Below are 15,017 nucleotides of genomic sequence, written 5' to 3' on the forward strand. Positions count from 1 at the left end.
ATGAGCTAACATAACATTCCTTCCCCTCAAATGGCCACACAGTTAAATATTAGACTGTATTTGTAATGCTTTGATTAATCAATTGGGACACATCCTCCCATGGGCTGCCAGGTTATATCTTACCCTGCAATATCAAACCCAGCATGACTCTCTGAGCCCCTGCTGTACAAGGGGCTTCCTGTGTTGCATGCCCTAAACATGCCCTGGAAAGTCTGGAGAAATGCTACATGCAGACAAATGACTGGATATTGTATGATTGCTATGGTCAGTGGCAGGAGAGCAGCCAGCCTCCTGCCATTGGTTGCATCCCAAACGGAACCCTATTCTCTTTATAGTGCACTACTTTTGACAAGGGCCCATTGTGCACTATACAGTCTAGGGAATAGGATACCATTTGGTATGTATCCATGATTGTTGCTTGCATTTCTGTTTGTCTGTGACCTCCCATCTTTCCTCTGGCCCCATCAGCTCAACGAGCCACCTGATGTATCTGCTAACACACGAAAGCAATTTCACTGAGCCAGGGTGAGGAGGGAAGGAAGGGCTGACCTTTGATCCAGGAGCGAATTCAATTTTGGTAAATGACCTTGCCATAAACTTGAAACAGGAGCCCAGATTCTGAAGACATATACGCAGACGTCAGGTCTCAGTGCCCATGAGCATTTTCACTAGTCAGGAGATTTTCAAGGTGATAGACATGTATTCTGTTTTTAGCCAAGTTCAGTTACTGACTTTGTATCAGCGATGTAGCTATACTACCACTGATTCAAATGCAGCGATTTTGCACCTTCTTTTCCCTTAGAAAGACACATTGTAAATTGTAAGTATTTTCCAAGGTGTCCATGCATCCTTGCCTCGTGTATATCACCTCCCCACCTCCCGCACACAATGATGGAACTGAGATTTACCATTCACTGACAAGACACTTAATCAGCTGACTGACATGTATGATCACAAGAGACAAGGCTCCACTCTAAGTCTTCCATGCTTCTTTTGGTACAATCACTGAATAACCATGCGTGATCATGGAATCAATCCTTCACAGCTTTTAAATGACAATTTCAACCTCAAGCACATGTTTGTCACAGACTACCAAGCAGTAAAATTGATATTAAGAATATTGATTGTGGTGTATGACAACCTATTAATAACACTGAACATAAATAGGTGAAAATTATATGCGGGTCCACCAGTTTATTCCTGGAGGACTTTGAGCTAAATGATGAGGAACATCTGTCCTTACAATGAGCGTCACCAAATCCCCCAGGTGCTGAGGATGCACTGTAATCTTTACAACCATAGGGAAAACGTGTGTCCGTTGATTTTATAAAAACTTGTTCTGTACCAATTCAGGGTTGTTATCATGAATTTGCTATAAATATTGCATGGTTATAGCGTTTGAGAACCTATTGGTAATACCTTATATAAAACAGATGAAGAAAATGATAGGATTTTTTTTTTATTTTTTATTAATTCAGTTTTGTTTCTTGGAAGAAATCGAATAAAGAAATGCAACACTTGGTGCAGTATCAGCTTCATGGGGTGGCAGGTAGCCTAGTGGTTAGAGCATTGGGCCAGTAACCGAAAGGTTGCTAGATCAATACCCTAAGCTGACAAGGTAAAAATCTATTATTCTGCCCCTGAATAAGGCACTTTTCCTAGGCTGTTGTATATAAGAATTGTTCTTAACTGACTGTCTAGTTAAATTAAGGTTCAATAAAAAATGGTTATCAAAATAATATAAAATAAACAATTCCCATGAGGTTGGGACTAGTGAGTATGGATGAATAGAACACAACAAATGAGGCCCACTAGGGACAGACCATTAGATTGCCTCAACTGGCAAGTCAGTTATCTTACCAACTAAACTGAGAAACCTGCTATTTAGCTAGCCTGCCTGCTAACTGTTTTTAGACTGCCTCAAATTGGCAAATCAGTTATTTTACCAACTGAACTGAGAAACTAGCTATTTAGCTAGCCTGCCAGCTAACTGTTTTTAGACTGCCTCAACTGGCAAGTCAGTTATTTTACCAACTGAACTGAGAAACTAGCTTTTTAGCTAGCCTGCTAGCTAACTGTTTTCATTTGAAACAACAAGAGATAGCAGAGGCTTGGAGACTGTTGAAGATGTTAGGGGATCACAAAAGTTTTTCCACAATGGTTTAGTTCAAGGTGGACTATCTCTAAGCTTCATGTCCCCTATTCTTAGTGGCTGCATGGCTTCACCCAGGTGGGTGCTACATGTTTTTCAGAGGAATTTACAAAGGAGTACAACTGGGGAGGGCAAGAGATGACATAACTTCTGACTTTCTTTCTTCCCTGGATCTGACTATTGTTTCCCCTCTACTCAAATCCTTCATCTGGGCCTCAGTCGGAGAGATGTGGACAGAACTGGTGAAGATGGTGCGCATGGAGAGTGGATCATACACAGGATGTGACCTGTTGGACTTGCACCTGCCTCTATTGATGACCGTGGAAAACCTTCCACCATGAACTGTCATTAGGCAATGTTTTGTTCTGTTGTTTAAAAAAATATTTATATATATTATTATTTTTACCCCAATTTCATGGTATCCAATTGTTGTAGTAGCTACTATCTTGTCTCATCGCTACAACTCCCGTACGGGCTCGGGAGAGACGAAGGTTGAAAGTCATGCGTCCTCCGATACACAACCCAACCAGCTGCACAGCGCGCCTCCAACCTGGAAGCACCAATGTGTTGGAGGCTACACCGTACACCAGGCTACACCGCACTGCGCCCGGCACAGGAGTCGCTGGTGCACGATGAGACAAGGACATCCCTACCGACCAAGCCCTCCCTAACCTGGACAACGCTAGGCCAATTGTGCGTCGCCCCACGGACGCCCTCGCGGCCAGTTACAACAGAGCCTGGGCGCGAACCCAGGGACTCTGATGGCACAGCTGGCGCTGCAGTACAGCACCCTTAACCACTGCGCCACCCGGGAGGCCTTTGTTCTGTTGTTTTAAGTGTCTTTCAGATTGTTGCAGTAATGAAAAGTGCGATTTGAATTCAATCTATTATTATTATTAAAATACCAACACTTTTACAGTAATGTATCCCTGTTATAATTCCAATATCTATCTCATTGACTTAAAACATACGTAATTTAACCACATGAGTCATAGATATAGTGTTTTGGAGAGAACGCATTGAGCGCCACCAATCAAATGTACTGTACATTGGCTGACAGTTGATAGTTTCATGAGGTTAATTCATTATTGTGCATACCTACCATTCCACCAATTGATATTTACTGAATTACATTGGGTTAATCACTACCTTTCACTCAGTTGTTCATCAGAGGGATCCGCTAAGAAAATTCAAGTGGACGTATTCTAGTATTCTAGTAACATCCCTGATCCCTCCATCCCTCCCTACCTCCCAGCCCACCCACCTCTCTCTCTCTCCTTGCCAGCCAGCCTTTAGTCATTAATCAGGTTGAGTTCATCAAAGGGTGGCAAAAATGTATCCTCCAAACTGTGTCCAGGGGTATCTGAGTACTTCAGAAATTTGAGAGCTCCTCGTCCACATGTCAGATGGAGATGGAGCTTGAGGGAGAGAGTGAGGTGATGAAACATTCATATTTCGATGGAATGATTTATTTAACTACCTTGCAGCAGCACTAGGGGGATGACAAACATTTACCTATCGGAAATTATATTACGTCCTCCACACAGCCAGCAATGTCTTGTGTATTTCCCTGAAAATAGTTTGTGGGCCCCATTAGAACGGACAACATATTGAATGTGTGAGTGTGTGTGAGAGGGAGAGAGAGAGACTGTAGCCAGTGTATCCATACCAAGTTTCACATGCAAACCATGCTGTTTTTTGTAACTGCCTTATCATTGAAATACTCAGTAAAATTATTAGCAGACAAGGAATTGCTTTCAATAATGGCTTTCAGCAGTGCTACCTATGTGAGAATGCTGTTCATCGACTACAGCTCACCATTTAACACCATAGTACCCTCCAAACTCGTCATCAAGCTCGAGACCATGGGTCTTGACCCCGCCCTGTGCAACTGGGTACTGGACTTCCTGATGGGCCGCCCCCAGGTGGTGAGGGTAGGTAACATCTCCACCCCGCTGATCCTCAACACTGGGTCCCCACAAGGGTGCGTTCTGAGCCCTCTCCTGTACTCCCTGTTCACCCATGACTGCGTGGCCATGCACGCCTCCAACTCAATCATCAAGTGGAGAGGGTAGTAAGTTTTAAGTTCCTCGGCGTACACATCACGGACAAACTGAATTGGTCCACCCACACAGACAGCGTCGTGAAGAAGGCGCAGCAGCGCCTCTTCAACCTCAGGAGGCTGAAGAAATTCAGCTTGTCACCAAAAGCACTCACAAACTTCTACAGATGCACAATCGAGAGCATCCTGTTGGGCTGTATCACCGCCTGGTACGGCAACTGCTCCGCCCACAACCGTAAGGCTCTCCAGAGGGTAGTTAGGTCTGCACAACGCATCACCGGGGGCAAACTACCTGCCCTCCAGGACACCTACACGACCCGATGTCACAGGAAGGCCATAAATATCATCAAGGACAACAACCACCCGAGCCACTGCCTGTTCACTCCGCTATCATCCAGAAGGCAAGGTCAGTACAGGTGCATCAAAGCAGGAACCGAGAGACTGAAAAACAGCTTCTATTTCAAGGCCATCAGACTGTTAAACAGCCACCACTAACATTGAGTGGCTGCTGCGAACACACTGACTCAACTCCAGCCACTTTAATAATGGGAATTAATGGAAATTGATGGAAAATATATCACTAGCCACTTTAAACAATTCTACTTAATATAATGTTTACATACCCTACATTACTCATCTCATATGTATATGCATATACTGTACCCTATATCATCTACTGCATCTTTATGTAATACATGTATCACTAGCCACTTTAAACTATGCCACTTTGTTTACATACCCTACATTACTCATCTCCTATGTATATACTGTACTCGATACCGTTCTGTACCATCACTCATTCATATATCTTTATGTACATATTCTTTATCCCTTTACACTTGTGTGTTTAAGGTAGTAGTTTTGGAATTGTTAGGTTAGATTACTCATTGGTTATTACTGCATTGTCGGAACTAGAAGCACAAGCATTTCGCTACACTCGCATTAACATCTGCTAACCATGTGTTTGTGACAAATAAATTTGATTTGATTTTTGATTTGATATTCAATCAGTAGCGAACCAATAAACACATGGATAGTTGCTGTTCTTTGGGTTTGGTTGTCTTCTATTTCATTTCTCTAACCTTTTTGTACTTTTTCTGGTATTTATTTTTTTTTATTCTCCCCAATTTCATGACATCCAATTGCAATCTTGTCTCATCGCTGCAACTCCCCAACGGGCTCGGAAGAGACGAAGCTCGAGTCATGCGTCCTCTGAAACATGAGCCGCCAAGCCACGCTGCTTCTTAACACCCGCTTGCTTAACCCAGGGAACACTGTTCAACTGACAAATGAAGTCAGCTTGCAGGCACCCAGCCCGCCACAAGGAGTTGCTAGAGCGTGATGAGGCAAGGAAAGCCCCCCTGGCAAACCTACCCCTAACCCGGACGACGCTGGGCTAATTGAGCGCCGCCCACTCGGGGTGCCTCTCTAAGCTTTTTTAATTGTAAGGCCAGAGGTCGGGGACAAAGTACTTATCCAACAGCCGCAATAGTCACACTAAACATTGAAGTGACTGAACACAATGTTTATTGTGTAACCAGTAATGACATTAGAGCTTTCCATTAATTTAATATGGATTCCTTCTACTATCGAAATGGAGGGCACATACCGGTACACATACAGTAGTAAGAGTAAATTGTTGTGTACAAATGAAACAGCTTAGCCATGAGCAGCACCGGGGCATTTGCTATGATTGATGGAGGATCTCTGGGGATGCTCAGCTAAAAGCCCTTACTCTGTATTCCATTTGTCGTCCCAGAGGTGCGGTGAATAGTGGGACAAAAAAATGAAAAATGTTTATCGTCCCCTTATCAAATTAACTAGTCTATTGCTCACCTAATTGTTTATTAAAGGCCTTAAGATGCAATCGCATAATGAACCTTTTACTCGTTTTAAGCCACTTTCCAATTAGGAGAGGCATTCAGTCATGTATTTGGAACAATGGTGTTCTTCAGAAACAGGGGTGACTGGGGAACTTAGTTTGAAGACTTCTGCTCAGAGCCGAGCACTATTTACTCAATCTCGCTAAGACTGGATGCCCACAGTGCCCCCTACAGGGAAATATTATACACTACTACTCAAACTGAACAGACCCAACTGTATACAGACATTTATTTGAAAAACAAAACTGATTTGAGCAGTAAGGCATGAACAAGGCTTTAGAGTAGGATATAAGTTCTAAAAAGCTACAAAGAAAGTTAGGACCTGTAATCAACATCAAATTATGTTTACAGAAGCCAACGCAATTAGTTCAATTAGACTTGATAGGTATAGGAATGACACCAGAGTTTTTGATCCACCACTTGCCAACATTTTACTTTGACTGCTCGATCAAAACACCTGATTCATCTGTCAATTACTTTTGATCCTGCTTGCAGAACCTGCTTACAGCAGACATGATGACTCAAACATTAGTATGAATTACGCAACAAACAACTCATCTACACAAGTAGAAAAATACAGACAGACGTTATAGTTGTACACTTGACATCCTGATCTAATGTTAGTCTAAAAAAAGAAAAAACAAGTTGGGTAAATCCTAGACATAGATTAAATACCCTCCACTGAGGTCCGTGAATATAAAAAAGTCAGTGTAATTAAAATGGCAATCTTGCAGCTTGGTCCATCTTAAATAAGAGATGAAATAACGAATCAAGCTGCTTACGTCTTTAATGACCCAGCAGCTCGTTAGGATCGCTCTCTCTCTCTCTCTCTCTCTCTCTCATTAAAGAACAACCGTCTCTGTAATACCATCTTCCATTTAAATAAACAACCTTTTTAGAAGCACCTAACCATTAATACATCATCAAGGCAGTTCAGGACAACAACGCTGAGCTCTCTTTCTCTCATGTGTACATGATAAACCTCATGCCACCCATAACAGAAGCACTATCATTCATTTTCAACCTTGATCCAAGTATGGCCCCATCCTTTGCAAAAACAAACCAAAGAAAGCAGAAATTATGTTTCCCCTTGACAATACTGGCAATAACAATATATATAAGGAAATTCATGCTGTAATATTGCTTTAATAAAATGCAACTGTAACGGAAAGCCTGGGGATGTTCTAAACCGTCCTGCTCTCAACAGGAAATGTATTAAAGCTAACCTTTACCCTATTTTCTCCCTGTTCCATTTCCTCTATAGAGATAGAGCAACTGCTTTCTTGACCCAGTTTTCAAGGTGTATGTCTGAACTAAGTCAATTCTCACATCCTTTTATTAATTTTTCTCTAATTTACAACTGTCCCCTGTCGCAAACAGTTGACGTTGCCTCTCAATTCATCCCCATGTTCCAGGAGAAGGGAGCTAATCCACATGATGTGTGCTAAGTGGAACCATTCTATATAGGAAAGCCCCTCCACCCCACACAGAATAGACCTTCATGCTGAGATGGCTTTAATTACTTTTTAATGGGTCTATTATGCTTTCGCTTTTAACTATGTACTTACAACAGCTCTAATCATTTTATTGGAATGATGAATGATTGAGAAAAGGCTAACATTAATTTAATTTATTGTTCAGTCTTCCTCATCTTTAGGGGCCTGCCCAGAGAAGAATAGTGAGAAAAGAAGGGAGAACAGGCAAAAGCAGACAGAGATACACACTAGAAAGAAGACATCTGTAATTTATGATGGCATCATTGTTGTTTTCCCTTATCACTAATTAGACCCTTTTGTGGAGTCTACTGATTTCTGTGTCCAAGAGACAACGCTTGGTTAACAAGACAAGCGTTCAATGCCACTGCCTGTGTCTGCTGTATCATTCATCTCTCACAAAATGATTCATTGGGGGACTGGCTGCTGTCAGGCAAGGAGGACACGTGTAGCAGTTCCACTGCAGCAGATCTGCTTTTGACCCACACACACATACACACACAGCTATACAGCAATACATGACTAACTAATTGGTGTCCTTTTGAATGATGGCAGTCAGGGTTCTTCTCTGCAGTAAGCACATGCACAAGTATCTGTATGCAGATGCTCTCTGCAGCAGCACATTTGCTTGTGGTCTCGTCATTAATGAAAAAAAATGTATCACTGCTGCATCTGTGAAGATCATAATTGAATAGAAATTAAGAGATTAAGTATAACGTACACCGACATTGATTACTGTTCTTAGGTACACAGACGGAAACTACCTGCCATAAAGATAAAGTGTGGATATTGCCTTGGTATATGACTGTTTACCACCCAAGGTCATGTAGAAAGCAGTTATAAACCTGTCTGTCCTCCATGCTGCTCAATCCCATTCCATGTCCGCAGGAAAGCTGATCTAGCATATCTCTTTAAATTGCACATGTTGTCATTTTCAGAGTTACTGTTACTGTGTGTTTTCCATTAACCACTATCCACCGTGAACTGTAAGGTTATATCTGTGCAAAGCAAACAGTGGCAAGAAAAAGTATGTGAACCCTTTGAAATGACCTTGATTTCTGCATAAATTGGTCATAAAATTACATCTGATCTTCACCTAAGTCACAACAACAGACAAAACACAGTCTGCTTAAACTAATAGCACACAAATTATTGTATTTTTCATATTTATATTGAATACACCATTTAAACACTCAGTGGGTAGGTTGGGGTAGGTTGGGGAAAGTATGTGAACCGCTAGGCTAATGACTTCTCCAACTGCTAATTGGAGTCAGGAGTCAGCTAACCTGGAGTAAAATCATTGAGACGAGATTGGAGATGTTGGTTAGAGCTGCCCTGCCCCATAAAAAAACACTCACAAAATTTGAGTTTGCTATTCACAAGAAGCATTGCCGGATGTGAACCATGTCTCGAACAAAAGAGATCTCAGAAGACTTAAGATTAAGAATTGTTGACTTGCATAAAGCTGGAAATGGTTACAAAGGTATCTCTGAAAGCATTGATGTTCATCAGTCCACGATAAGTCCAGAAATGGAGAAAGTTCAGCACTTTTGCTTCTCTCCCTAGGAGTGGCCATCCTGCAAAGATGACTGCAGAACACAGCTCAGAATATTCCATTTTTATTTATATATTTTTTGTTTTGCTAGGCAAGTCAGTTAAGAACAAATTCTTATTTTCAATGACGGCCCAGGAACAGTGGGTTAACTGCTTTGTTCGCAAAAGAGCATCTGGATGTTCCAGAGCACTACTGCCAAAATATTCTGTGGACAGATGAAACTAATGTTGAGTTGTTTGGAAGGAACACACAATTCTATGTGTGGAGAAAAACAGGCACAGCACACCAACATCAAAACCTCATCCCAACTATAAAGTATGGTGAAGGAAGCATCATGGTTTGGAGCTGCTTTGCTGCCTCTGAGCCTGGACAGCTTGCTATCATCGATGGAAAAGTGAATTCCCAAGTTTATCAAGACAATTTTCAGGTGAATGTAAAGCTATCTGTCCGCCAATTGAAGCTCAACAGAAGTTGTGTGATGCAACAGGACAACAACCCAAAACACAGAAGTAAATCAACAACAGAATGGCTTCAACAGAAGAAAATACGCCTTCTGGAGTGGCCCAGTCAGAGTCCTGACCTCAACTCGGTTGAGATGCTGTGGCATGACCTCGAGAGCGGTTCACACCAGACATCTCAAGAATATTGCTGAACTGAAAAAGTTTTGTAAAGAGGAATGGTCCAGAACTCCTCCTGACCGTTGTGCAGGTCTGATCCGCAACTACAGAAAACATTTGGTTGAGGTTCTTGATGCAAAAGGAGGGTCAACCAGTTATTAAAACCAAGGGTCCACATACTTTTCCCACCCTGCACTATGAGTGTTTACACGTGTGTGTAATAAAGACATGAAAACGTATAATTGTTTGTGTGTTATTCGTTAAACAGACTGTGTTTGTCTATTGTTGTGACCAGTTTATGCAGAAGTCCAGGTAATTCCAAAGGGTTCACATAGTTTTTCTTGCCACTGTAGTTCTGAGATATTGAGCCTCAAAGTTTTCACAGAAATGTTCTCAGATCTCAGAATTTTTTTGTAGTGAATTCTTTTTTTAAAGGGACTTAATGTGCAGAGTATAGAAATCCTGAGACATTTGTTTTTTTAGGGGGGTGCAATCGCAAATAGAACCTTATGGCTCTGAAATGTCAATCTGGGTTCAGCCATAAGGTTCTATTTGACACTTCTGAATTAGACATGTTCAGTTTTTAAGAAAATTGTAGCTATTTGAATACATAAATGATACAATAACACTATCTTACCAAGACACAGTCAGAAGAACACGTCATCAAATACATTAAGAAATGTATTATGTTAATCAGAATTACGGTCATTACTGAACAATAATGTGACAACATCATTTACACTCTGACAGTGTTTTTTTTTTTGCTTGCCTGCAACTATTGCTGGCTAGACTAGCCTATACCATACTTGGAGGGAGGTGGCAACGATGGAGATGGTATTTGTTCAGGCTTGTGATTGGATTGCAGATATAACCTTATAGTGTCAAGTTCAAATTGGTATTGCGATTCTCACAATTCTACATGTATAGCGAGTCGATATGGAGATTTTATTGCGATTTGTTGTTCCAAACCTATTGCTCACTATATGTCTGCTGCAGAGAGACAAGGGAGAGCATGAGATAATGTGTTTTGACCAGTCTTGGAAAAAAAAGTGCGGAAAACAGATTGGCTCACTATTTCAAACGTAGATGGAGAACGGTTTTGGCGCAGGTACAGCCAACTAGAGCTAGATAATGCTTTTTTACTTTTTTAAATCAATACAAGTATCGACATAGTATCACATAATCATATACATGTAAATGGTGTGTGGATGGAAGGTCTGTCTATTCCAACATCTGTATGCCATTACATATGACACAGGATGAACATATTCATAAAGTCATCATCATCATGAACAAGAATTCAGATCTACTTTACACATAATCTCTTGTGGACAGACTATGTAAACATAAATGGTACCCAAATTACGTGAGATTTTTATTCTGGGATAACCGAGATTAGCCTACTTTATATATGACCTGCAATTTATTATTTTTTTACCTTTATTTAACTAGGCAAGTAGGTTAAGAACAAATTATTATTTTCAATGACGGCCTAGGAACAGTGGGTTAACTGCCTGTTCAGGGGCAGAACGACAGATTTGTACCTTGTCACCCCAGCTCTAACCACTAGGCTACCCCGCCGCCCAGTTGACAGCTAAACTCAGGTTACCCTCCAGCACAGTCCACCTGGGGGAGGGGGGAGTGGACATACGTTAATCAGAAGAACAGCGTGATGCTGCACTCCTCTAATTGCCTGAACAAAAAAGCAATCTTGTCTATGCAAGGGGATAAAATAATGCAAATACTGTAGGAGTAGATAGGGAAGGCTAGGAGATAAGACTACAAAACGGCCAGCTGTTCAGACCCTGCCTGCCGCACAGAGATACAGTATCTCTGAGAGGAGCATGGGAGGCCTGTTAAGGAATTGCTGCTGGACCTCGGTGGGGAAACCATCCGTCATCTTCTGTCCTCTGTTTGGCTCTGGGAATGTACTAGGTTATTACCCTCCAGGCCTTTAGCACTGTGGGGAATTGGTCCAGTGGCATAGTTACTGCTGCATGATAGCAGTGTTTACCAGAGTGGACTCTACTAGGCTACACATGAAAGAGAAGGCATGTCCTGAGTCATCAGAGACATACAGCCAATAAGGGTTTGGTATTATTCAGCAGGCAAGGGTATTAAATTAATGGCATGCCACCATGCAGGGCCGACCCGGCCCATTGTCTCCCTGGCAATTTTGTGTCAGGGAGAATGTGGTCGCAAGTTCAGGTGGCCCTCACGCAACCTGCGCCAGCCAGCGGAGAGTTGCGGACGTGGCGTTAGGGAGTGGGATGGATGGGTGCAGGTTACACAGAAGTGGTGCTGCTGGTGAGAGAACGAGGAGGAGGAGGAAGCTTGGGTATGCGTCTGTAATGGCGTATAATCAAAGGCCATACCTGTCGGGTGCAGTGAAGAGGAAGAGGAGTTACTTAGCTAGTTGGCCAGCTGTCAGCTGATCATTATTGATCACTGTTCTTTTTAAGGGTTCCATTTGCAATATGTACTACTTTTCAATGGTAGTTTTGAGATGGTCACGTGGTGAGAGTAGACTGTTGCACCTGTAAATGAAACCAAATGAAACTACCCAACACACACACGATTAAAATAGTGTCATCTGCTGCGGAAATTCTGAACAGTCTTGATCACCCAAAATGTTAATGATGATCTAATGGACAATTATTAATTGCATCCATGGCTCCATGTATTCAAGAGTGGTTACATTTCTGTTGCCCCATCCCTCAGCTTTATGAAAATCAGCTGGCATTTTGTGGCTTTAATTGTTTTATGATTTAAATTCTGCTCCAGAGTACATATTTGAACCTAATGTGTGTAGGCCTATTCCATTACTCATTGTTAATGCTACTGTCCAAGTACTGTAAACTAGAATGGTTTACCAGAACCAAGCTCTCACCTAGGTCCCCTGGGACACCAGTGCCAGCCCTGCCACCATCCACCACAATGCTGGCCTTGGGAGAGTAAGCAGCCATCTTTGCCCAGTTAAATAGAGATTTCTGTAGAGTACACCAGACTAACCTCTCAGGCAATGGACTTGGACAGGCAGAGCTACATTAAATGCAGCTTACTTTAGCATTTACAACACAAGCTGGGAAATGACTTTGCTTCCTCAGGCAAGCATAATAGTGCTGAAGATGTAATAGCATTGAGGAGTCCAATCAATATCTAACCAATGGAAACAACATGGTTTTCTTGGAGAATTCAGCTCAAGTGTAACTGGGAAAATGATAACGGACACAAAATGTACACCTGCTCATTTCTCAATGCTGGAGAATGGTTTCTGTTGCGGTAAACACTCTCTCAATACGTGTCAGAGCAAAAAAGTTCAGCCTGTTGTGTACCTGTCTGTTTGAAATCTCACAGTGTCTATACTGCAAGGACAATAGCCCAACATTTTCCAGTGGTTTTAGCTTGCAGTGTAGAACAACTGTGAATTATTTTTGGATAGTGACTCAAATTTGAAATGATCCAATTGACTTTAGGGCAAGCATGACTCTGGCAATGTCACAAGTCTTAATCACTTGTGGACGTACTGTATGTCAGAGGACTTCAGACTCAAAAGATAAACTTGAAAACTCCTTTAGCAACCATTTGCCATGCAAACAGACATATCTTGCCAGTCCTCTTGTAAAAAAAAGTACAGAGTTGACCCTTTGAAAGGTAGCACTGTTACAAACCAAGTTGTGAAATTGGACATTTGAAAAACCTCCCTTCCTGACATTTCTATCTGTTTCCTGTCATACGTCCATGTTAGAATGAAGCTGTTCAACAAAATTGGTCATGGAAAGCAACGAGACACTTTCCATAGTCGTTTAGCTGTAAAGTAATGCTTTAATCAATGGTATGTTCCTCTCATGCTGCCCTGTCTGTGTGTTGACCTTGTAATATATCACAAAATATATCCTGACTTCAGTGACTGATCAGTGACAGTGACATCGAACCTAGGAGAAAGACATATTCTGCAGTGATGGACCTGGATTTAAGGACAGCCTGTTCTCAATGTCACTTCCTTTCTAAATTAAAAGTATGTTAAGTGCTTGATTAAAATGGTCAAGCTGCACAATGTCAATCTACAGGGCTAGGGAGAGGGTAAAAAGAGATGGAAAAGGAAAAGGAAAGGGAGCGAGAGAAGAGGGAGCGAGAGAAGAGGGAGAGAGGAGGAAAGGGTGGGGGTGAGGGAAAATTCTCATTTGATGTGCTAAAAATCATTGATGATAGGCTCCTTGAAGTCTACTCAATTCCCTGACACTTAAGAAATATGGCCAACAGCAGAATGCCAAGTGAAAGCGAGCCTCATCATGGAAAGCTGAATCGCACTGATGGCCTAATTTGGATTGCCAGTTTAAATACTGCAGAATACTGTGGAATATGAGGATGAACATCAATTCGTTTTCTTGAAATATAAAAATGAATAGCAAACATAGTATTAAAATACTTAAGATAGTATTACAGCAGTATACTGTAGCACCAATGAGAGTTAGAGTTAGCAGCTAACATTAATCTCCCCTTACTGTTGTAGTCTGACAAGACAAATATATACTGTACATATGTGCAAGTTTAACAAAAAAACAACCTAACCATATTTCTTCTCCAAATGAGATATCTGAAAATATAATCAAGCTGCGTCAAAATAAAGGCAGGTAAGAAAACAGTCCTAAAATGGGTACATTTACAGTCTGAGGCATTAGGTGCTTAACTTCCCAGAAATGTGCCATCTATATGCAAATCATAAAGTGATACTGAGATAATTTGCCTAGATAGTCTGTTTTGGATATGCTGCTAAAGTCACTGACTTTCTGTCTCAACCTGAAGAAAAAATGTATTAGAGATCCTGTAGTGTGAAGTCACCTTGAGGCTGTCAAAATAATGTCTCAGTTACTTAGTCACATCTTGCCAAGCAAGTTTAAGCAGAACTCTAATCACTGTGGAAGTTGTGGAACGACTCTGAATAATCAAGCAGAATTGACAAAGACATGTTGATACTTATGAGTCCATGGTGACTAATTGCAGTAGTATCACATTCACAAGACCCACAAGAGCATCTGATACACACTTGATCATCTATTTTACTGTAAATCCAGAATACGCGGCTAAACAAAGAGCGCCACGTTGAAGGCTACCAAGGACTGAGAATGGATTCAATGAAATCAAGAAAGCATGGGCCTAAAGCAAAATAACCCAATGACATCAAAGGTCATACTGTACACATTTGGCTTAGGTAAGGTAATTGAGTGACCTCTTATAAGTTCAGGCAGTTCAAA

Source organism: Oncorhynchus mykiss, chromosome 12 (genome assembly GCF_057628025.1).
Source record: "Oncorhynchus mykiss isolate SJ-2025 chromosome 12, ASM5762802v1, whole genome shotgun sequence".
Classification (NCBI taxonomy): Eukaryota; Metazoa; Chordata; class Actinopteri; order Salmoniformes; family Salmonidae; genus Oncorhynchus; species Oncorhynchus mykiss.